The sequence below is a fragment of the Wasmannia auropunctata genome, unplaced genomic scaffold (assembly GCF_000956235.1).
Source record: "Wasmannia auropunctata unplaced genomic scaffold, wasmannia.A_1.0 LD336076.1, whole genome shotgun sequence".
NCBI lineage: Eukaryota > Metazoa > Arthropoda > Insecta > Hymenoptera > Formicidae > Wasmannia > Wasmannia auropunctata.
The window spans coordinates 3,426,661-3,450,937 of record NW_012026814.1 but is presented as its reverse complement, the minus strand read 5'-3'; the positions used below and the strand labels follow the sequence as shown (position 1 = coordinate 3,450,937).

The window sequence follows — 24,277 nt, the reverse complement described above, 5'->3', positions numbered from 1 at the left end:
CCCCCTCCCCTTCAGGATTAAAGAGCGAGAGATGAAATTCCGCGGCAGAGTCTCGTCGCGACGTTGTGCCCACGACCGTTTGCTTTTACGTTTATGCCGCCGTTACGAAATCTCGTTTCCAATTGTCTTCCACGTCGGATGGCGATACGAATCGCCGCTCTCGCTATACGACTCTATCTAGATGGGCCCGACCTCCGTGTCCCGTCTTTCGTATCTCGGAGGCACGAAGAGGTCGGAGTTCCCCGGGCCGCGTTATCAGGAGAAAGCCGATGGTAATTAAGCGCTTCCGCAGAGGTACGAGGGCTTCTCACGGTGATTAGTCGCGCCGTAGCCTCTCGGCGGCTCTCAGATCCGTTCGGGGTTCGAGTTACTTGGACCATCCTTCGTGTAGCATTAGACCGAGCTCGATATCAAGCACGTTGTTTGACTTCCGTTAATGCTGATAGAGCATCGCTGCAGCTTGCCGTTCGCCGGATTCGTTCCGAGATGAATTACTGCGCGCGCCACGTCATCCTCACAAGGACGGACACCTGGTCGGATTATTATACGCGTGAGAGAATTGTTTGTGAACTCCTAAGTGCTACAGAATCATGTTGCTGCGTGATAAAAACGGTTTCTCGTATTTCTCGCACGTGATTCTGACACACCGAATCACAAAACGGCATAGATACAAATTCTCTGTTCTTAAAGATTTCGAGCCGCACATGTAATCAAAATATGACATGTATTCGCGTAAATTCAAAATTGAAAATGTTTATTTTAGAATTGTCCTACGATTTCTGAAATTAAACGACTCGTGTCAATCATTTTAGAATAACTTCGTTATCTGTTTTAATCCGGCGCAGCGGCACCAATTTAGCCTCACACACGCGTTCCGAGAAAAACAAATCTGTCCAACCATCATCTCGACATTAATTTCCTCTCGATTTTCTCTCATTTTGACGCACCGCGCGCACGTTAAAACGTATAAAAGTCCACTTGTGAGCGTGACGGAAACGGGTTAGGCTCCCGCACGGGTCGAGCGGACTGTTCCCTTCGGGGCGATCGTGAATAGTCTACCGTGGAAGCGCTTCTCTCTTCGCCATCAAGGGGGATGGAGAAACCCCTCAAGATGCGGCCAACGATCATTTGTAATATTTAATTACGGACGGGCCTCTGGGAGAACCTGCCCGGCTAGTTTAGATTAAGTCTCCGTGTTTCGTGGCCGCCAGCTTCCCGCCTCGTTTCTCGGCCGCGGACCTCTCGTTCCACGAGAATCGCCACGAAATCTCGGTAATATCTCGCGCGAATCCGCGCCGCGTTCTCGATACCGCGAACGGTATTGTAACTGCAACGTAATTTCCGTTGCTCGCTGCGATTTCGTGCGTTACACGCGATAAATCGCGACGGGGCAAGCGTAAATTACATTCGTCCGTATCTCCGAGGATCGAAAATTAATCCGATCCGAGATTACAGCGGCGTCAAGCCGTGATTTTCACGTGCCGCTACGCTTTCGGCAGGATTTATGCGGCGATCAACTACTAATCGAATGACGCGATTAACGGCGGCGCGAGCGGCGCCGCGGCGGTAACGTCCACGCGTTGTGCGTCGGCTTATTACAGGAGACGGCCGGCCGTCTGTAATTTGCCCTGCCTGTTTTTCCACAAGCCGCGTACGAATAGTTTTAATGCCGCGTATAGCGCTGTAATTTAATCCTCCTCTATCTCACCATTTATCTGCCTAATGTAACACCGCGCGTCGTTGCCTTAATAACTTCCTCGCGCGCGCTCGAAGCTGACGAAATGTGAGACTCGGCGTGCCATCTCGGAGATACGAATCCGGCGAGAAAAGTGCCGTTAATTCGTCGATGCGCCTCGGATTCGCATCTCGTTTTTTTTTTCCTCCTTCTCGGAGAGACCGGAAGAGCTCGCGGTTTTCGATCTGTAACGGCCCGACGTTACACCGGCGCGCAGTTGCCTTTAATGCCCGGCAAATTGTCGGTTTTGCTCGATACGGACGCGCGCGTCGCGGCGCGGCGTCACTTCCCGGCGGCATTCTTCTAAAATTGTCGATAACTTATCGAGAATTGACGGTAATTTCCCGTCATATGTGTACGCTATCGAGCGAGGAACGATTTTCTGCCGTCTCTGTCTCTCTCTTTCTCTCCTTCTCTTCCTCTCTCGTCGCAAATGCAACTCGCGCTCATCCTCGGCTTCTAAACCGATATATAAAACGGCTGCTTCTCTAATACGATACGTTCTTACCCCGAGGTGGTAACTCCGCCGTAACATCCTTTTCTCCTTCCCCTGGCCGCGCGGCGAGGATAAGTATCCTCCCACGTATCGCTTGAGAATCTACGCACCGATTTACCAATAATGATGGGGGGGAATATCAAAAACCAGTGCGAAAAAAAAGAATGCGTAGATATTATATACATCATATTTTCGTGATATTAAGTGAAACATTAATTCTCCTTACGTCTAGTTGATTTAATTATTTGCTAATAACGAATTCCTCGAGGAGATTGCGTTATCCGTCGCATTTTAATACTTGACAGTAACACAGAAAATGCTAAAAACTATCCCATCTTAATATTCAACGCGGTGAAGTGTAAGTCTTAGGGAATTAAACTTCCGTTGAGAAATAAACTCGTTGACATTCTCCGCGAGAAACATGTGTTAAGAGGACGATTCTTCTCCATGTACAATAGTCGAAAAGCCGAAAATCTCGCACGCATCACGATCGCCCCGTTTGTCCGGGGGGATCATTCTGGAGTGGCGCGTTCGTCGCGCGCTATTCATTCCTTTATATAAAAATCCCCGAACCACGGGGAGAGAGACGCGAATGAGCTGCTTCAAAGACTCCAGGATGTTTACATCTGCACCGGCAGCCCTGGGATTTTCGTGCAGCTGAAGTATTTCGCGGCGGCGGCTGCGACTTATATTCGCGTTTCTTGAATGGAGCGACCCCGAGGCCGGGGGGGAAGATTTACGTTTCGCTGAATGAAGCTTAAACTTCGATACAATGCGCCGGTGAATGGTTACCGGTCTGCCCCCGGTCCGCGAACTCCCGCCGAATACGTGTACCAACGTGTACTTAAGCGCAAGGTAAACAGGGAGCAGTTCTCTCCCGCGGAATCCTCGCTCTCTCCTCTCTTCCACGTCGTCTAGCAAACATCTTGCTCTCGATGAACTATCCTCGAGACGATGAACAAACGTCTGCGGATCGACTCCGCGTATACCGGCCCCTCTTCGTTTGCCGCGGATTAATGTAAGAAACCTGTCGGGGAAAAGGGAGAGAGAGACGATATTTTCGCATTCAGGATATGAAGTATGATTCACGACTATTGCTTGTTTATTCATCTCGCAAAATGTACACCGAGAGCGCGCGACTCATTTCTTACGTTGGAGTACATAATTCAAGGGACGAGTGAAAAGGTTTATCTTTGAGAGAAATAACACGCCGACTGTGGAGAAACAGCTCTAGAGTGTGATTTGATCGCGAGACATATATTCGATTAAATTCAACAGGCGTGAAATAAGTCTTGCGCGCCTCTTGCATCAGCCTCCCCCTCCTCTCTAATGGCTATCGCTCAATTATGATTCCTGTCGTAACATATTGCTCCGATCTCATTTCTTCCTCGGAACACAATAACAAAGTGGCCTGCATCATTGATGCAACGTGTAGCTGATACTTATCGATAGCGCACTACTATTCGATTACACCGCGTGTGCTTATTTTCATTTCGTTCTTAACACACATGTTCATCGTCTGCAGTTTTGCTATGCGATACTACTTTAATCGTTAGTAGTAAACTCCCGGACAGAGATGTGTATAAATCTTAGCGTTGCATAGCGCAACACTACACGATTATTACACGTTATTCATGGATTTCACTCTCCTCCCAACGCGTCACGTTTTTTTTTTCACGTTGATATTCGCGCAGGATACTCGAGTGCTCGCGTACCGTATGATCACCCGCCATATTCACGAAAATATTTCGTATATTACGCGCGCGCCCGCTGAGATATTATACGTGCGAGGGATGTTATTACACCGGGGGAGCGCGGTATATGTTCCCCGAAACGTGGGACACGGGAAAGGAGATCGCGAGGCCGGTCTTTTCGGTGCCGCGATCCTTGCAAGAGGATGCGCATCTCGGAGAAAATGTGCCGCGTAATGCGCCGCAGGCCCGAAGGAACCGAGGATGACCGGGGAGAGACCGATGAAGATCGAGGACGACGCGCCGCACAGGGTGGGATGGAAGATCGGCAGATGCGGCTACCCGGCTGCAGAAGAAGAGGCAGCTGCACCCCGCCATGCAGCCCAGCCGTATCGTCCTTCTTGGCGTTATGCGCTGTGATTGTACGCGGCCTATATATGATTCCTTCCGAACAGAGATACCGTCTCTCGATCTCGTCTCTCTTTCTCTCTCCCTATCTCCAATTCCACGATTTCAGCTTGCCGTAAATATCGGCCGTCCGAAAAACACGAATGTGATAGGTATTTTGTAACACGATCCTCTGAAAGAGACGCCCGCTTTTTCGTGTACCGGCAGCAATGTCATAGATTTTATATCGCGTGTCTGTAAGTCTTAAAACAAAATTTATTTCTCGTGTACGGCTTATATTCACTTAACTTCGCGTTTCATTCTTTACATCTTATTTCAATTCTTTTTGTGTTTTACATATTTTTTTATGCGTATTTTTTATAGTATATAATTTTAGTTTGCTAAAATTTTCGCTATAATTCATAATAATTAATTAGGTCTTTAACAAGTGATCTTTTAAAAGACTTTCTTTTAAAGGAGATTTTTAAAGAGATTTTTTTAAAAGAAAATCTGTTAAATTTTTGTATGCGTGTTTATTTTAATTTTATTATCTCACAATATTTACAATCTTTTAATCATCTTAGATTAGAGAACACACTTATTGTTAGCAAATAATATTCTCTGTATATAACCAATGGCATATATATTTCTCGACCGTTGCGCAAGTATCCATTTCCATGCGATAAGAATATCACTCGGTTTTCCTAGTCGAACCTTATCGCGTATTACGAAGGGTACATTTCCGAGAAGAATAATCTGCTGATAAAACACGTAGTTCCGAGACGTGGGTGTAAGTGATTTAAAACATTTTGCACATAAAAATTATATTTATCATTATATAAGTATTATATAATTATTTTATATCAAATTATGAGAGAATTTTAAATTCTGCTTTTGTTTATCGTCACATAAGCGAGAATCTAGTTTAAAATTGAGCCATTCTCGCCGACATGGCCGTCTACACCGTGAATTATTGAATTATCGGTCGACGTACCTGGTCGTTGGAATTTGGAAACATAAACCGGTAGATGAAAGAGATGTCGATCTAGTATCAAGTTACGCGCGGCTCACGACAGTCATATTTTCTATCACTTTATCATGAGGAAGATAAGGGAGGATCAAGTCTAATTGCCCCGTCGGTCTAACGCCAAAGCGTGTGATGCGTTTATTTACTTGCTCTACACTGCGTGCGGTCGTAAAACGGTATATAAAAACGCGGAAACAAACGATAACACGCGCGGCGCGAAGGTGAAACGCGGAATTCCCCGACGTGACGTCAGTGGCATCGCCCTCTCAATTAGCCGTTTTGCTCACGGAATTATAATTAGAACTAGGAATATCGAGTTACGCGGTTTGTCTGATCGCCGTGCACGCAGGCGTGTATGTACGTGCGTGTGCGGACGCGTACGTACGTGGCCAAAGACGCGCCCGACTCAATTATATCTTGCGCGTCATGCGCGCGCTTACATAGTACGCGCATAGCACGCATTTCGATGTGGCGTGTAATTAACGGCGCGTTTTAATGGCGCCTCGAAGGACCCGTCGTGCACGCCTGCATCTCTCCGTGCAGCGTCCCGCCAGCGGTGAGCCCCTGCGGAAAGGTCGTTTGTGACTTAATTAGCATAAATTCATGCCGTAAGAATTCCCTCGAAATCACCAACGATACGGTTCAGGGTTCTAATCACGATTTGATTAACAGCGACATTAATTATCGCCGATATATATATATTTTATCAATTTATTATTTTTTCCCTTCGATCTGCTTCCTTATTCGTTATCTCGAGGCGCATCGTCTCTCGTTCTATATACATATGTCGTACATAGTCGTCGGAAGATCGTGACGCGTAAGAAGATGCTCTTATAAGTAGGTGCCAAAGCAACGTGTACTTAATTAGCACAGCGTTTCCGAGACTCGAGAATTATATCCTTCGTCGCGCGACGCGAGAAAATAGACGAGAGCACCGACTCGGGGGGGGATGGTTGAGCGAAAGAGGAGACGAGGAGGAGAAGGAGGAGGAGACGGAGGAGACGGAAAAGAGAGGAGAACGAGAGAGGAGCACCGGTTATCGAAGGTTCAATCTTCGGGCCATGGGGCCGGTCACTATATGGGATTCTGGGGATACGGGGGAGGTAATCGATTACCATGGGACCGATCTTTCTCCTCCTCCTTTCTCCCTGCCCTACCTTCCCACCCACCCTATCGAGCGCGCGTAGCCAACGCCAGAATTTATACCTGGCGGCTGCTACGGAGATGCACCCTCGTCTGAATGGAGGCAGGGCATTCAACGGCGCCGCGAACTGTGAAACGAAAAATATATGGTTTCCGAAGGAACAGCCGTAGGTCGATTCTCGAGGGCGAGCGGACGGCGGGGGGGGGAGAGGGGGAGGGAGAGAGACGCGGGAGAAAGGGGGCGACCCGGCGAGAGAAGAAAGATGCGCGCGCGAGAGACGCGAGGAAGGGTGAAATGGATTCTTTGTATTTCGGGAGGCCGCCACCCGTTTCTGGATATCCATAATTGCACCTTGCGCGATCGACGGAGTTCCTCATGATTGATGATGCAGTTCGTCGGCAGGCTCGACGCGCGCCTCTTCTCGGAGCTCCGTCTATATATATCATACGAAAAAAATATCACCGACGGGCTTCTTAGATACAAACGTTTCAGCCAGATTCGACAAATAAATATGTTTATTAAATCTCACAGGATTATTGTATTGACTGTGTATTTAAAAAAAAATTATTCCTCTCTCTCGCTTTCTCTAAACAAAAAAATTGCTAAAATTTTGCCGGAAGCTGCATCTGTAACCAACGATTTTGATTGTAGTTGTAAGTTATAAAAACAGTAATCTCGGACTCTCTCTCCCTCTCGATTCCGCTATTTGTATGCGATGCACCATCACGGGGGCGAACGGTTCCGCCCATCAGCGAACATCTGTTGTTAAACCGCGCGATCCCGAAAAATTCCGGCAACAAACCACTTCAATATTAACCTCCGTGACAATGCCGGGCAAACAATGCGCGCCACTTCTAGCCGCAATATTTCTTTTCTCCGCGATGCGATGCGTCGAGTCCCGACAATAGATCTCATGTTGCCCCTACCGTGGAACGATACGAGTGAAGCGTGTACCATGACGACGAGGAGATGTCCCTCGCATCCTTACTTAAGATACCCACAATCAAGTGGGCCATTATTTGCTGAAAACTCGACGATACGCCGAAGGGATGGGTAAGGAGGGGCGCGGAGGGAAAATCTCCTCCGAAAGAGAGAAAGACGCGAACATAATCTGAGATCCCCAGCCGGCCTGGAAATCCTTGGGGGAAGGCCAGGTATACGCGAGTCTTTTCTACATGGCTAAATCTTGAAAATCGAAAATGACTGCCGCTCTACCATAACGTTTGTCCTCGCCAGACAAAGCGCACGACCTTGTGCGTATAAAGACCGTATACGCACCGTTAAAATCTATTCATCTAAGTCTAGGGGATATTAGGATTTATGTCCGATCGGCTCCTCCTCGGTTCCGAGCAATGTTCCATGATTTTCGTGATCCGTAGAATCTCGCGAAAGAGAAAAATTCGTTGGTATATTTTTAAATCACGAAAACGAAATTTTATATAGCAAGCTGCAGCTTCGAAATATAATTTATGATTTATAACAAATAACAAAATTGATTAAATTATATTAACTTAAATTGCGACGTACAGAAATGGGAGAAAAACTATCATGAATCAGGCAGACGGGTTTTCATTTTTTTATTAATTTTTGTCTTTCTATTTTCACTCTATTTTCTTTCTAATATTGTCTTTGTTTCTTCTGTAAATTTTTTCCGTTGTTTGCTTTACATTGTCTAGACGTGTCTGCAGCAATTATTAATCTAAATCGTATTTTCATCGCCATCGATACGAACCACTTTGAAAAGAAGTGAGATCGTATCTCCGGCTCGGTGATTATTCTTGCTGCTTCTCGCTTGCGAACCCATTCTTCAGTTCGGACCTAACACGAACACTCTTTGCGGTAGTGTGACCTTGGACACGAGCGGAACCGCCTCATGAAAACTGCATCGGCGCGAGTATCTAAGGATTGCGAAGCAAACAAGTCGAACGCCGCGCCGCCCGGCGCGTTGTCCTTCGAAGAACAAAGAGGGGCCTGCTCAGGACTCCAAGCAAACACGCACCGTTAGGAATCCCCTCTCCTCCCCCTTGCCCCCTACCCTTTCCATTTGTCTAGGGCATCGAGATTTATACCGTAGCTACCCCGCCCCGAGTCCGCGCAGACCGGGGCCCTTATTCACCTTCCGGGCCAACAAGGACGACCGAGATACTCGCGAGGAAAAAAGGGGTGTAACCGGGGAGAATAAGCCGGAGGGGAAGGTTCCTCAAGGTTAATTTCCGTACCACTTGCCGGCCCCGTATTGGCACAACCACTTGCCTCCGTCGCATAAATATAGAACCGTGTATCCCCATCGCGCGGATTATGGGACCCCGGATTTTAGGGACCCGTGGTCCTTTATTCTCAAGGGTACACTGCCGCACGTGGTGGCGACCGTGGTCCCAAGAGGGCGGTACCTCGCCCGTATCTCTGTCCTCGTCCTCCTACCGCCGGAGACGGACTCGACCACGTTTGAAAGTCACGTGCGGAAACCGGGACCGAGGTAAAAAGTCGGAGGGAGGTAAGACCACGGGCCGGCTCAACGTCAGCGAGGGACGATGGTCCCGATGTTTACCTTGCTCCTTAACACGTCGTAAAGGGATGACGAGTCTATTTCCTTAGAACAAGTGCTGGCGACGCTGGAGATTATGGCAGGTACGAACGAAGGCGTGATTTATGCGCGAGGACTCCTCGAAGGAATCGTCGAAATGTTGACAGACGGACGGAATGCGGCAAAGAAGTTTTTTTTTGTCCCTCGCGCATGTGGCAGTGTCCTGTCGAAAAATAAAGGATAACAACGGTTTCCTGTTCACATGTACAAACAATAAGACTATCGTATTGAAGACTATGTGAATCATCTTCGTGATCGCGCGAAAAGAATTGAAATATGCAATTATTACTAAAATTCTCTCCCCCCCCCCTCTCTCTTTCTCTCTCTTATAGCGTAATGTATTCTATACCGTGATGATTGACGAGAAAGGTGATTATCATAATTACTACGGATTATACGAAAGAGCCCGTGGTAATTATACTTGATAATTATACTTGGTTTGTGCCCATTAATTTAAAGAGTAGTGCTCAATTTGTTGCGTTTAATTGTTTAGTTTTTACACGATTACTTTCCATAGTTAGCGATTACATGCGATTACTTTTGTATCATTATTATGGAAATTCTTACGTTGCTTTCTCACGCGATGCAGCAACAACGATCGTTTGTCATAAATACATATCTAAGGAAAATATTAAAATATTCTGTTTTTATAAATTTCTGGATTAAAGCGCGCGCGTGTATGTACATGAGTCTTTTTAATTGAATATATTTATTGCGAAGAGAAATAAAAAGAGAGGAAAAAGAAACTGATAAATAACATAGTATTTTTAGCAGATGCAACGCAGTATGTCTCAAAGAACAGGCATGCAATATATCCTATGTAAATAACTACCGTGATAATCGATCGGAAAGTTATCTCATCAAAAAAAAGATTTAAAAAAGTAAACTTTCCAAGAAAGCGATAGCTGTATTTTTACCTTGCTGTACTCTTGATATTGAGAAAGGAATCGATAATTTTATCGCAACACGCTTTTTAGATACGTCAGAAGCATGTCATATTTTTGATAGATACAAGTACTAATTTGTTCGTTAAAATAAGTCGAATACATCAGAAAATGTATTTTATTTTACCATCAATATAATTTAAACAGTATAACGGGATTCTCGTAAAATTTGCATACAAAGGATATGCAAAGTTCTTTTATTAATGTAAGTTTCCTGATTTACATCGTTTGACTAGACGAAAACACAAGATAATATTAATAATAAAAATGAAGATATAAAAGTAATTTAAACAACTCTGATAGACGTAAGAATACATTTTAATTTTAATTACAAACCCAAACAATAAGAACCACGAATCTATCATCTTGTGGAACACAGATTAAAACCGAGATTAGGATGTACATTCTTTTTCGACTTGTCCCAGTTGGACCGGGGAATTTTTTCACGCGGCCACGGCATACTTGCATGCCCGCACGTAAAACACGAGAAAGCTGAGATTTCTCACCGATGGCGATCAGAACGGAGATGCATCACGTCCCGTTGTTGAGACGCGCGGCGCGGCCGGTGATTTTCCGCGGCGCGGTCACGCGAATTCGTGACTGCACGGCCGCGCGCACCGATGTGTCACGCTGGTGTGAAACGTCCCGGCACTAGGAAGTGACCCCGAACTGTCGCGACGGCGACGCGACGGGGGCCGACCGCGCGAGCGTGTATATACCTGCCTTGCACGGGGCCGACCGATGTCCACGAACAATGGAGCTATCGCGGGGATATCAACACGACGGTGGCGGAGTCCGCCCGAAGAATCTGACTCCGGCTCCGAAGTGAACGGGGTTCCGACCCCGGGTTATCCCGCCCGTTATCGACCGGACAGAAATGTCTCAATGCGGATCTAGGTCCGAAGTCGTCGAAAAAGAAGAAATCCGGTGGCGATCGTGGCCGGTCATATCGCCCCGGAAGACATCGAGCTCGGGGCAACCCCGATGCCGCATTATCTGTACGCGGAAGAGGGGAGAGGAGGATAGTTTTTTGACATCGCAATTGATGCACGTGGTGTCCTGTGCTCTCAGAGCATTAATCCTGCGCGTATCGAACGGGATAAGAAACGAAACGGGAAGCTACGATCTGACATCGTGGATTTTATCGGCCTGTATAGCTTCTAACAATCGTATTTTCTGTCTTCTTTTTTATGGATGTGTTTTTAAGTATATTGTACTTTTATCTACGGATTATTCGATCAATTTGGCTTTGATGTTTTTTTATCTTAAATTTGATGGACGTTATACTTTTCACGACCTATATTAACATGTAATTTTAAATATAGTTGACAAAATGTAAAAATTAGATTTGATTCTTTTCTTGAATTTATAGAGCTTAATCTCGATTAAAATCATGTATCAATTGTGTGATAATTGGATAAACGAGATACGGCACTATTATATCTGAAGAATTTCAAGATTTGATAACTAAAAATACTAGAAGTGTGATGTTATGATAAAAATAACATGTTTATCTAAATCTAACATGAAATTAAATGAATTTTATTCTGCCAATTTATATGTAAGAAATTAAATTTAAAATTTAAAATATGCGTCTAAAAGTATCAATTTGCATAAAATCATTACACATATATTCATATATATTGTATACGATTCTCGATCCTTTTTATAATTAGGCAGTCTCAGTATAATAAGAGAGCTACTTCATAATTATTGGAAAATAAAATGCATAAATATGTGGATCAGTTGTAATTATATTCTTCGATAAGACGATTCGTATACGATGTTATCTTCCAATTCCCAATTCCGGTTGAAATTTTACTCGAGTGTAACTACTTCTTTTTTTGTCTTTAATGTACCATAAGGAACAAGTATTCCCACAATCGTAAACCTCTCGTCGACTTTCCTCGTACACGGGGCCCCGCCGGTATCAGCCATAAACCCGAGGAAGTCGTAACGTGCCAAGGTCATCGCGAGTTCTGCGCTTTCTTCCTAAATTCGGAGACTAAGACCGCGGCAGCGCGGCGACTCCGCCCAAGAGTGATTTCTCCTAATCGACTTTCGAGGGCTCCATAAACCCAACGATCGTAAAATTAAACCGTCGTCAAATGTCATCGCGCGGACCGCTCTCATCGGTTTCTCGCTGCTCTCACGGCGGGTCATTCGCCGATACAAAGCGAATAGCTTGAAATTAGGAAACGCGCAATTAAATCACTTTTAATGTGGCCGAGGGATCGCATAGCTCGGCTACTTTAAAAAAAAAAGGATACAAATTTATGCGCGGACGAACACAATTTGCCCGTTAATCAATAATTCTCGTTACTCTGTGGAGGCAATAGCCCATTCGGCGATCATCGGGGAATAATTTATAGTAATATAAAACGTATATAGCTTCCAATCTCCTCGAATTCATTGAACCGCATTAATCGATCTGAACGTTTTAAACTTTGTAAGTACAGGTCGCTCTTGTGCTTTTACGTGTCTGCTGCGATGTAATATCGATGATTGATGATCGTTCCAGCGCGTACGAAAGCAACGAACATAAAAATAATAGCAGTTATAAACTCGAACAAATGTTTAACGCAACGTGGCGTTTCCAACTGCAATAAATCGACGACGCAAAAGTTTTCAGCTATTAATTCTCATAGATCAACCTACGAAAAATAGACTTCATATGTTGTATAGTGAGCAATCCGTTTGCAATGTCAAATATCAAGAGTACAAGCTTCCAATTTTTTTAATGTTGCTTTATACAATATAATATATACGAATCCTCAATTAAATATCGTAACACTAATTTAAAATGTAGCACTAAAATGAAGTCAATTTGTATTTGTGTACAATTCCGAAACACAATGTGCCAAATTCCTTTAATCTCCGATAGAATTCTATAATCATTAATTTTCCTTTTCCTATAAGAAGAAAAATTAAATGCCAAAAAAGTTAAATTAAGAATTTGTTTTATTCTAATATTTTAATAGATAAAGATGTGCAATTCTATGATATGCTGCTTTATACACCATCTGTGCAATTCGTACTATCTAGTGCAATGTTGCGCTGCATAAGCCAGATTCGTTTTTCTGCATTTCCGAAATTCCGGAGATCAATCGACGGCGCTAATTAAGTGCCGAATCGCGACAGCGCGGGCACCGTGTCTCGCTCGTGTTATCACCTGTTGAACCGCGGCGCGAACGCAAAGGATGAAAGCGGGTAGCTTGTCGTGCCTTTCGACGTCGCGTTTGATAAATCGACGGAGCCGCGCCGTAGACGACGACGCGCGCGAGGGAGCACCGAAAACACGTGCGCGCCCGCCTCTTGTGCGGCGGTTCTCTCTCTGCCGGCGAACTATTTCTTTCGACGTCGCGGCCCTCTGATCTCACTCTCCGACACCGACACTCCGTCCGTCCGGCCACTTTACTGCCTCCCCGCCGCCCCTCGCGCCCCGCGCGCGCGACGGAGGCGGCGGAGGCGGCTTTTAATAGGACGCCCGGCGTCGCGGTCGTGGCGCGCGTGGATCGATGAACTTTTGGCTATAGGCGCGGGCTAGAGAACCCTCTAATAAAAGTCACGAGAGGTAACGTCAAAGTCAGTCCGTTCGCCACATTTCGCAGCCAGCTTTATGCCACACGTCGTTGTATCAAAACGAATCCACGATCGTAAATCGAGGGGGGCATGAATGACCTGGTAAACCATCAGGAGAATTTCAGATGATAAAAATAACTTTATACACGAATCGCGAAACGCGATTTCGACTCCTTTCATTCGCTGGTTCATTTCTTTGCTTTTTTTACGGATCTCACACATGATGATTTCCGCGGCGTAATTTCTTTTGCGAAATTACGTAGCGAAACGCTGATGACAGCGTTCGGAAACGTGAATGTTACATCGAGATTCTTGTTATCAGCAAGAGCTCGGTCCGACCCTCGAGATTGATCGAGGGAGATCTTACTCGAGACGGTGGAGGGTTTTATGTGCCTCATTCCCCTCGGAAACACATCGCGCGCTGTGTGCGAGTCGACGACAAGAAGATACGGATAATGTTGTGATAAGAGAAATGCAACGACGGAAGAGGCGGCGATCCCTGAGTGATACTCATAAAACGGATTATATTCGTTACGGGTAAAAGAAGAGACGCGTAAAAAGAAAATGAAAAGGGTGGGTTTGACAAACGCATTACCAGAAATTAGTTTGTGATGCAGCTTTAAAAAAACAATGGAGAGTGCAGCTACTGCTTGTTTTTCGTTTTCACAGGATTTTTCTCTAATAAGTTTTTCGCTACAAGATCTCGAATACTTAATCATTTTTCCTGTTAGCGCAGTGACGCAACGTAACGGTCGTAAGGTTTTACTGTCAGTCAAAAAGTATTAATTATTAATGTGAAACGGCCTAAGTACCATCACTTAAGTTATCCGAGATTACAGGCAAGAACCTTGAATAATGGGTAGAAACTCCGACGGCGACTTTCTCACACTGACAACTTGGAAAATTACATTCATTGCAAAAGCGCGTCTCTCTCTCTCTCTCTCTTCTCTCGCTGAATAAATTTCGTATCTCTAGGAACTGCAATCTTATCGCGGAGCCGTCAGTGTTTCTTCGTTATGCCAGCACTATTTCTGTTCGAAATGCGCTATAGTTTTCAAACGACCGACGGCCACGGTGATTCACTTCAGTGCACTTGAATGGCCGCTCCATGCGTGAATCATCTTTTTATATTAAATACGCGACTCACGCGGAGATCTTCGTCGCGATCGCGCAAACAGTCTGGCAGCCTCCACCGCGTGACGTAAGAAGCATCGTCGGGCTCATTAATCCGTTAGCGAGTGAATCGCTCCGTTGTCGCGCGGAATAACGAGCGAAATGCACCGTCGATAATGGATTAGTTCGAACGACGTGGAATTCAACAAATTATTGGTCGTTTGCCGGTATTTTGTTCGCGATACAGTTAAAGCCCGTCGACGCGAACGGAGTTTTATCTCTCGGGGCGGAGTGAGGGGAAGGGATAAAATCACCCGACGCCTCGTTAACTAACATTCCCCTCGCCGCCGCCGCGGCCCCCAGGCTGCATTACACACCAGGACTCGAGGGCATTTCTTTCCCCGGCTCTTTTTCGCAGGCAACACGCTCGCGCGATGATTGCCCCGCCGCGCCGCGCCGGCCGCGGCAAAAAGACGCGAGAGATTGGCGTAACAAATGCGCGAGAGACGCGAATGACGCAACTATGCCGTAGCCGCTTTTTCCCGGATGAAGGAAACGCGCTCGAATTCCGGCACCCGTTTCCGCCTGTCTTCCACTCCTCGCCTCGCTATTTTTCTCCGCGTGAATGCACATTATCCCAAGTACAATCAGCAAATTCGATTATCATTCGAAAAGAATTTAATTAACATTAGGAAAACATTAAGCTGACGTTTAACTAACTTTCCCACAGGGAGATTTCTCCGTTTTTACTCTTGCATACTCGTATTCATTTTCTTTTCCGCAGTGTCACGAAACATTTTCCCTCTGCTTTCTATATTTTCCTCCATGCCAGAGGAACATGTAATTAACATTTATCTTTTATTTATGAATCATACAATTTTAAATGTCAATCTAAGAAGTGATAATTTTAGTGTTGATCTGTAAGATTATTTTGAAGACACCGCTATTTAGATCGCGCGCAGATCGCGTCGTGTTTTATTAAGCGTAACCTATTTCCTGTTAAGTTATTAATCTTACATCTGTCTATATTTAAGGCAGTTCATTAAATAATGCACGAACAAGATTAATTCTCACATTCGGATAAATTCGGGCTAACCGTTCTGAGTCCCTACTTAGTCCGATTACAAGAATAGCCCGCGCGAGACGGAACCGTCGGGCGACGGGCGACAGAAGCCGTGTCGGAGGAAGAATACGATAAATATTTGAAGTTAACTAATAATAACGTCGCGGGTCGCCTTAATGGAGAGAGACGTCTAAAGACGCCGACGACGACCGAGCACCCGCACGCAGCGCGCGAGACGCATTTACGTAACGCCTTAATGTCGTGCATTAAACGGGGCTCGTGGGGGCCGGGCTCTCCCGCCGTCGTCGTCATCGTCCAGGAAGTTGTTGTAGGGCCACGTTTACACTCCACCGCAACGTTTTCGAATATCGGCCGCGTGCAGGAACGCTACCGCGCGCTGCAGTTGCAAATGATAGGTGTGTAGGCGCTAACGACCAATTATTGCGTCTCGCGGGGGTACATGCACGGTACATGCGTGCGAAACACGAGATATTGCCGTGAGAGATCTCTCCGAACCGCGGCACTCGAGGAACGAGAGAGAATATAAAAGAATTGAAGGGTCTCTCTCCCGTGAATCACGTAAATTCGCCTTTTCATAAATGCGCTACCGGTGCGCTCCGATGCTTTTCAGGGAGCCAATCCGAGAGTCTCGTCTGACTCATATGTGTATGCAATGTTATTTCAGATTGAAAATCAAATAGCCGGATTTAAGCGTTAAGTATGAGGTATGAATACATGTCCATCACGCTGAATACACCAGCGTCTACGAATATACATCGGCGCAAATTTTGAGTACTCTCTAAAAATGGAATCAGTGGAATCATCACTGATTTTCAGTGTACTTGCAACTGTGATAAACAGTTAGTGTGATTTCAATATTGTTTCAGTGATAATAAACCGATTCAAACAATGAACATCGGAAGTTGCGTCAGCTGATGATAAAATAAACTACTCTCTAAAAGCGAATCAGTGGAATCTCCACTGATTTTCAGTGTACTTACAACTGTGATAAAGTATGATTTCAATATTGTTTCAATGATAATATACTGATTCGAATATTGAATATCACTGAAAGACAGTATTGAGAAATGAAATTCACTGATTCACTGTTAGAGAGTAGTTAATTATTTTATCATAAGCTGACACGACCTCCGAATTAATTTTCGTATTTAAAACAGGTTTCAGTTTCTCTAATAAATTGGGGCAAACTTGCCGCTGTGCGAGATCCTGCTTTTCATTTCGTGATTGAAATAAAATAATTCTTCGGTGAAAAAAGATGACGCGCGTGTCAGAGCGTGGGCTTCTGGATATCTCTCGTGATGCGGGGAGAATCGATAACGCGCGGGAAGTGCGCGCGCGGCGACAAATCCATTGTACATCTGCCTCGCGGCGCGATCGACACCGACGGAAATTGGAAAGTGCAATGCGAATGCAACTGTCGGAGAAGGGGTGAGGGGGGGAGACGTAGGGTGTGACAAAGGGCCCGCCGTGTATCGGGCGGAAATAAAATCACCCTCGGGGGAACCAATCACGGCGCGACGCACGGTGCTCTCTCTAACTCTCTCTCTCTCTCTCTCTACGGAGCACTTGCAACTGTCGGGTCCGAGGCGAGGCAGGTGCGAAACCCGGGCCCCCGATACGCGCCTTCCGAGAAACGGACTTTAACGATTCCGCACCGGACCCGCGTTATACCCACACCACGTCGTTCGGATTTCACGCGGAAAATTAACGCTCCCTCGCGCGCTGCTCCCGCCTTTCCTTTTGTCGGTCGTTCCTCGGTCAGGTCACGACGGACTTCACGAGAGCGAGAGGAGCAATTTTTTTTGACGATTTAAATTGCGACTCGCTCGCGGGATGCGTCATTCTTGGATACGATATATTTAACATTCTTGCTATCCAGGAACTGCAGATATAGAACGTCATTTAAAAACGGTAAGCTAAATTATTACGTTAGCGGCTTAATCTTAACTGCGGGACGAAATAACATTAAGAGCGATAAATTCACGTGTCGACGTGAGCGCGCGAACTAAATTTATATCTTCGTTTACGATTTGCGGTCCCGCGAATATTACGACTCTTGGTGCGCGTCGCGCAAGCGGAGAGGAAAGAAACGTACATCATGCACGGGGTACAATGCCCGTTTGAGGAATAAACATGATGAATGAAAGAGTCAAGCGGTGGTCCCGAAGCCGTAACGTCCACGCTCTCTCCGTCCACGCGGTGTCCTTTTTGCGTTCGCTTCTTTCCTCCCCCTTTCCTCCGTCCTTCCTTTCCTCTCCTTTCTTCTTTCCGCGCTCTCTCCCTTCGCGCTCTTTGACGCGGTCCCGGCTTTGATATTCCTGCCAGAATATCCCGCTTACAGTTGGTGCATGAGCGTCCGTTTCATCTGTGTCTCTCCGCCTCCTCTTCGCTGACAGGGGCGCATCCGTGTTATAAAGCAATGAGACACAAATTCCAAGCTTACAGTTCCGTCACAAACGATCCCGCGGAATGATTCAGAGATACTTATTAAATTTCTTAATTGAGAGGTAGCGAGAGAGAGAGAGAGAGAGAGAGAAAGAAAGAAGACGCGCTGAAACTTCCCCTCAAGTCCAGCGAAATACAAGCATCGGTGAATTATTATCTAATGTAAACCTACTTAAGAAAATTGCTCCCGGAGCGTGTAAAAGAATAATAGTGTTAACGTAAGCTATGAAACTTTGCCAAGTCCCCGTCCCTGTATCGCCTCGTCTTATTTTCTTTCTCCAATCTTTCTGTGCGTTTCTCTTCCTCTTCGTGTCTCTCTCTCTCTCTTTTTCTTTCCTTTACAGCGCACATGGGGGTACGCTTTTCTCACCGAGGTTTCTCACCGAGAGATGCTTTGTCCCAGACCCGTCGGGTCCGCGCGGACGCTTCGAGAATTGCGCGCGCGACGCTTCATCTCGCGCGCTTCGGCGGTGCCGCGCCGGGATCCTCTCTTTCAATTTGACGACACGCGAGGGTCAAGGATCGGGAAACGAAAGACGCTCTTTGTGGGGCGAATGTATCGCCTCGTTGCTTGCTTTCGGTCCAAGACAGGTTAACCCGCTCCTCCGCTTTGTTCGCGCTTTCGTTTCAACATTGTCGGCGTGAATCCGGCGAACGGCGGGATCGTGACGATTGCATTAACCCTCCCCGATGCACTCCGACGATCGAAATAACCTGCCTGCGTGCTACATATAATTTTCTCGTTGCGCGCGTATAATGGCGGGGACGTTGACTTGTTAACGGTATACGCGGCCAGCGCGGTATAAAAATTCATTTTAAATCATCCTGTTCGATTTTATTTCTGCGCGAGGGAACAGCTGAATGATAGCTGCGCGCCCGAAATTAATTCGTATCATAATCGTAATCGCCGTAATTGTAACTAATTATAAAATGCATATCGTATACAGCAGAAATGAAGCCGTTCGAGAAATAAGCAATTTTAGACGACGCTGAAATTAGCGGAACAGAAAATTGCTGTCGCCGAATGGCTGACAGAAATCCGCAGGAACGATTCGGAACGATGGTGAACGATCGGAACACGCCCACTTTTTCGCGATTCCAATTAGGAAGACCCTCTCGCAGGGCTCCGCTTGGTAGTTGATTGGCGTCGGCTAGACAGTGGTGGGAATTAATGAAGACAGTCAGAGGTGGAGTGTGTTATGGCGCGGTGTCGGCGACCAAATCCACTTTTGCACTCGCACGGAAATCACTTTGAAGATTGCTGCCCGATCGTATTCGACCGATCACGCGAGAGATGTCTCGGTGATAATACAATATTAAAAATTATGCTTGGCTTATAAAAAATTATTTTTTAATTCACATTATTTTAAATATACATAATATAAATATATATTTAGATTATCTTTATCGTCCGATTTTTTTTATGTCTTTTATATTCATGCTGCATGCTACGAATATCAGAAAAATATTAAAGTAAAGATTTAGCTGCGTGACTAACAACTGGTTAGCATATGATTATTATTTAACGCGGTCTAAAAAGGAGCTCTCCAGCTTCGAGAATAGAGCTAAAACCAATAATCCTGCATTAAATCGTAAATAATGTTCCGAAAGTCAGCGATATCTCATACTTAGTCACCTCCATCAATAGAGAGATGGCGATCACGTTTTCCTTACTATTCGACGCACCGTTATTCTCTGTCGCAATCGCGCCGGGGCGATCAGGGAGAGAATCGCCGAATAATACACGCGTTCAATAATATATCGTTAAGACGATCCACTATATGGTGATCACAATATATATATATATATATATATATATATATAGAAACGCGCGTCTATGAAACAGGACTCGATGTCCATTGCGTAGTACTTTCGAATCTCGGACGGGTCACCGGCGAGGTGGCATACATATTCATGCCGAGTGTTTACCTAAGGCCAGAAAAGAACTGTTAAGAACCGAAGGCGAGGTATCACATTAATACGAGGGTACTCGAGGGGATCCTACGAATACGTAGGTATATGCAAATGACACCGTTTCCGGAGGGGGAGGGAGGGGGAAGAGATCCTTTAAATCACACATCGGGGGCTACCAATAACACCGTCCGGCCGACGTGTACGTATGGAAGAGTCCGTTCTTTGTGGCGGCTAAAAGAGGAGAATGGAGGAGAGAAGGAACGAATGGCGATCTTATTTTATAGCTCGTGGTGCCCGGGATGCTCGAGAAAGAAGGGGGAAAAAAAAAAGAAACGCCAACGCCAAGAGCGACGAGCGGCGCGGGACGGTGGAAAAAGGCCGGATTACCGTCAAACTTTTTCGCGATTAAGAGGAAGACGCGACGAGGGCCACTCACCAGGTCCCTAACCCGTCGATGGCAATAATCGAACGAATAAAAAATCCCACCGTAGAGAAAGAGAGGGAGAGGAACGAACGAACGGGCGGGCGGAGCGAAAAGTTGAACACGTTTGAGGCTACGTTGTTTCGGCGGAAATGGCGATAAAGCTGCTCTCGCTCGTATCGCCTCCTCCGCGTACATTATCCGCGAACAGCGACGACAACGACGACCTGAAAACCTCTTGCTCTTGCTTCGCTCTCGGGGGAGAGTCGAGGCGAAAGGAGAATTCGGCGCGTTTTTATCACGAGTAATTCAGGCTGCCACGTATACATATACGGTCTCTAATAAATTCGTGAATGGCCACGCCGCGTACGAAACGTCCTATACGCCCACGCGTGCTCACACACACGCACGCACATGCACGGGCGTACACGCGTGTTCTCGGGATGTCCTCGTGCGCGCACGCTCTTGGGCCGTTGTTGCGCTTAGGCCTTAGAGTATCCAGGACTCGACCGATCTCGGATGGGGATACCCTGGGGAGAAAACGGAAGAGGGAGAGAGAGAGAGAGAGAGAGGGAAACACGAGCGAGAGGGAGCGGATATTATCGCCAAACGTTAATTTGGCCGAGGTCCGGCCTACCTTCCAATTTTCGAGCCCTTACACGCCCACTTACGAGATTGTCCGTTAACGCTCCGAAACGTCGGGACGCGTATATTCGACGCCCGCGTTTCCCTCTGTAACAGAGCATCGTCGCCGTGCGTGTCTCCCGTGACAAGCGTGGTCCATACACGCGCGCGAGGAACCGCTTATTCCTCTCGTGAGGAGCTTTATATCAAATTTGCGGATCGTACCGTTTGACAAATTTGCGGTCGACCCACTTCATCGTAATCCTGTAGCTGAGAACAGGCGGGAGTAAATCCAAAGTTATATCGGTTTCGTCGTATCTGTATGTTTTATAATCAGAAAAAGCAAGCTTAACGAAATGCAGAACGAAATAAATTCAACGGGAGAGCTTCGAATAGGATTATTTCAAAAATTTCATTTAAATCTTACCAAAAAATAATATTTTTATACTTATCTATTTTTTTTACAAAATACAAATTGCTATTACACAAAATAATAAATCTATCTATAAGGCTTTAGTTTTGAGCACGCGAATTAAGCTTTTATAACAAAATCTAAAATATACGCATGGGAAAAAGATATTCACTTTATCCTGCAGCTGAGGATAGAAAGGAATAAATCCAAAACTGTCGGTTTCGTCATATCTATATTTTTATAATCAGAAAAACAAGCTTAACGAAATGTAAAACGGAATAAATCGAAGCTTCGAATAGGATTATTCGAAAATTTCATTTGAATTGGATCAAATTTTATACGAAATAATAAGTATCTCATAAGGTTTTAATATCGAAAAGGAGAATTTAATTTTACAATAAAATGTATGTGTTCGAGAAGAAAAATATATCAATTTTATCACAATCTGTAGCTACAGATCAGAGAACAGAAAATATCCAAAATTATTCGGTTTCGTTATACCTATATTTTTATCCGGAAAACAAGCTTAACAAAATATAGAATAAAATAAATTCGACAGAATTTAAAGACTTAAAGAGAATTTAAAAAATTTCATTTAAATCTCATCAAAAGAATGTCATTTTATTTATCTATCCTATACGAAGTAATAAGATATAGCGTAAGGTTTTAATATTGAACAGGCATTTCATTATTAAGTTTTAATAATGAAACCTTAAATGTGCGTATGGAAAAAAGATAAATATAATTTGCGGCTCAGATCATCCATACGAGATCCGTAACGAAATCGCGGAGGCGCGCACGTGAGACAGCATGGGAGAATAAGCAAAATATCCATACGCTTTGCCGTGCGTGCAATGTGTACGTGTAGTTGCTCGACTCTCGGATAAATTCTAAACACGTAAGAACGTGTGCGCTACCATCGCGAAGGCAAAACGCACGTGAGAAAGAGCGAGAGACAGAGAATAAATACGTTTATACCCGTGTAAAGCTCCACATCTCGCGGCTCGGATGCGCCCGTGACGCACGGCGCGAGAAACGGACGCACATCCGACGCGAATGCGTGCGTCTACGAACGGCGTAAACCGGCGAACGAGGAATCGTTGCATGGCTCGCGTAAGTGAAAAACGGCAAAACGCCCAACGTTCCGCGCGCAACGCGCGGTGAAATATGCGATACCGTTCGACGAAATCACAGACCGCCGGCAACGAAACAAGGCACATCTTCGTGTATGCGCAGAGAAATATTTCTCTGGAGATGTATTGATTGAAAATAGATAAACAATAAGTATTTGATACATAGAAATCTACAGATAAATATATAAAAAACATAAATATTTGTTTAAAGAATATTAAGTATATGAATATAAAATTGTATGTATCTAATATTAATATAATATAATATTAAATATATAAATATATTGATGGAGCACACGCGAGGTCTTTATTTCTTTGCGACTTATAATTTTATTGAATGACGGCGCGGTTTTCGCTGATCCGCGAATGCGAAATAGGTCGGCGCGGAATAGGGAGAGACGTCGGCTGTTGCGTACACCTCGACTTATGGAGCGCGTATTAGCGTGTGCGAGAGTGCTCGCGGTAAGAACCGGTTATATAGGAACCGTCCGCCACCTCTTTTCTCTCTATCTCTCTCTCTGCACCTTCTCCTCTTCTTCCTCTGCTCATCCGCCGACCTTTCGTTCCTTCCATCCTCCTCCCCGAGTATCCTCATCGGCGAACCCGCCGCTACATAATGCAGTGACGCTCGCTCGCGAGCGCGCGAGCGATCGTGCATGTGTGCACGCGTATACTCGGCCGCTAGGCTAAGCGCATACCCGCACGCGGGTAAAATGTACAGGGTGTTTGAGCTCGGATAGAGTGTGCTAAGCCAAGCGAAACCGTGATCGCTTCAATGCGAAGGCGTCAATAACGTTCAACTTGCCAGTTAGAATGACTAGATCTTTTCTTTAATTTTGTTTAAATTTTACCTCGGCGTGCGGTGATTATTGAAATTAAATTATTCAGATGTCATTGCCGACGAGGCACTGGAGAAAGAAAACGATCGTTTTTTTTTTTAATTTTCACTTTGTTGATGAGAAAGTTGCTGGGGAAAATCGCGGGTTCGTTTCTGAGACATCCTGTACAAGGGCCGGTTACGTATACACTTGCGCGATACTTCGACACCATGGGCGCCTGCCTATCTGACGTTGGGTGCTTACGAGGGCGAGTCTTTTCTTTTTCTCCCTTTCCTGACCTGGCTACCGACAGGCCGTAGGGACGCTCATGGTCTCTTCTCCGTATAGTCTCTCTCTCGCTTCTCTCCGCCCCGCGCTCCACCGGAGGCGTCGGCATCTCGCGAATGTTTCACGGATAGTCCTGGAACTTGCCGCACGGAAACGGCGGTATGCGTTGCATCGCCATAGTCTGCGAGAAATATGATCTTCCCGCGGGAAGCGTTCGCTGTACGCTTCCGAGACTTTAAAATTTTCAGTAAATCGCGAGTAGAAATTTTTTATGCATAATTTCCAAATGTTTGCGATAATAATCCTTTTTTTTTTTAGAGATGTATCTACTCCAATATAGATAATATATTTGAATAAGAAGAGAATTCACCGTACAAGATCGTGAAACTCTTGCTTGCCTTATTATTGACGTTAGAAGCATAAGATAGATTTATA

General features: G+C 45.4%; 1 protein-coding gene across 1 annotated transcript in view; it reads left to right on the top strand.

Moving 5' to 3' along the window:
- Nucleotides 1-24,277, top strand: part of LOC105449315 — a 56,449-nt gene that overhangs the window by 16,991 nt on the left and 15,181 nt on the right. The gene's annotated exons all lie outside the window — the stretch shown is intronic.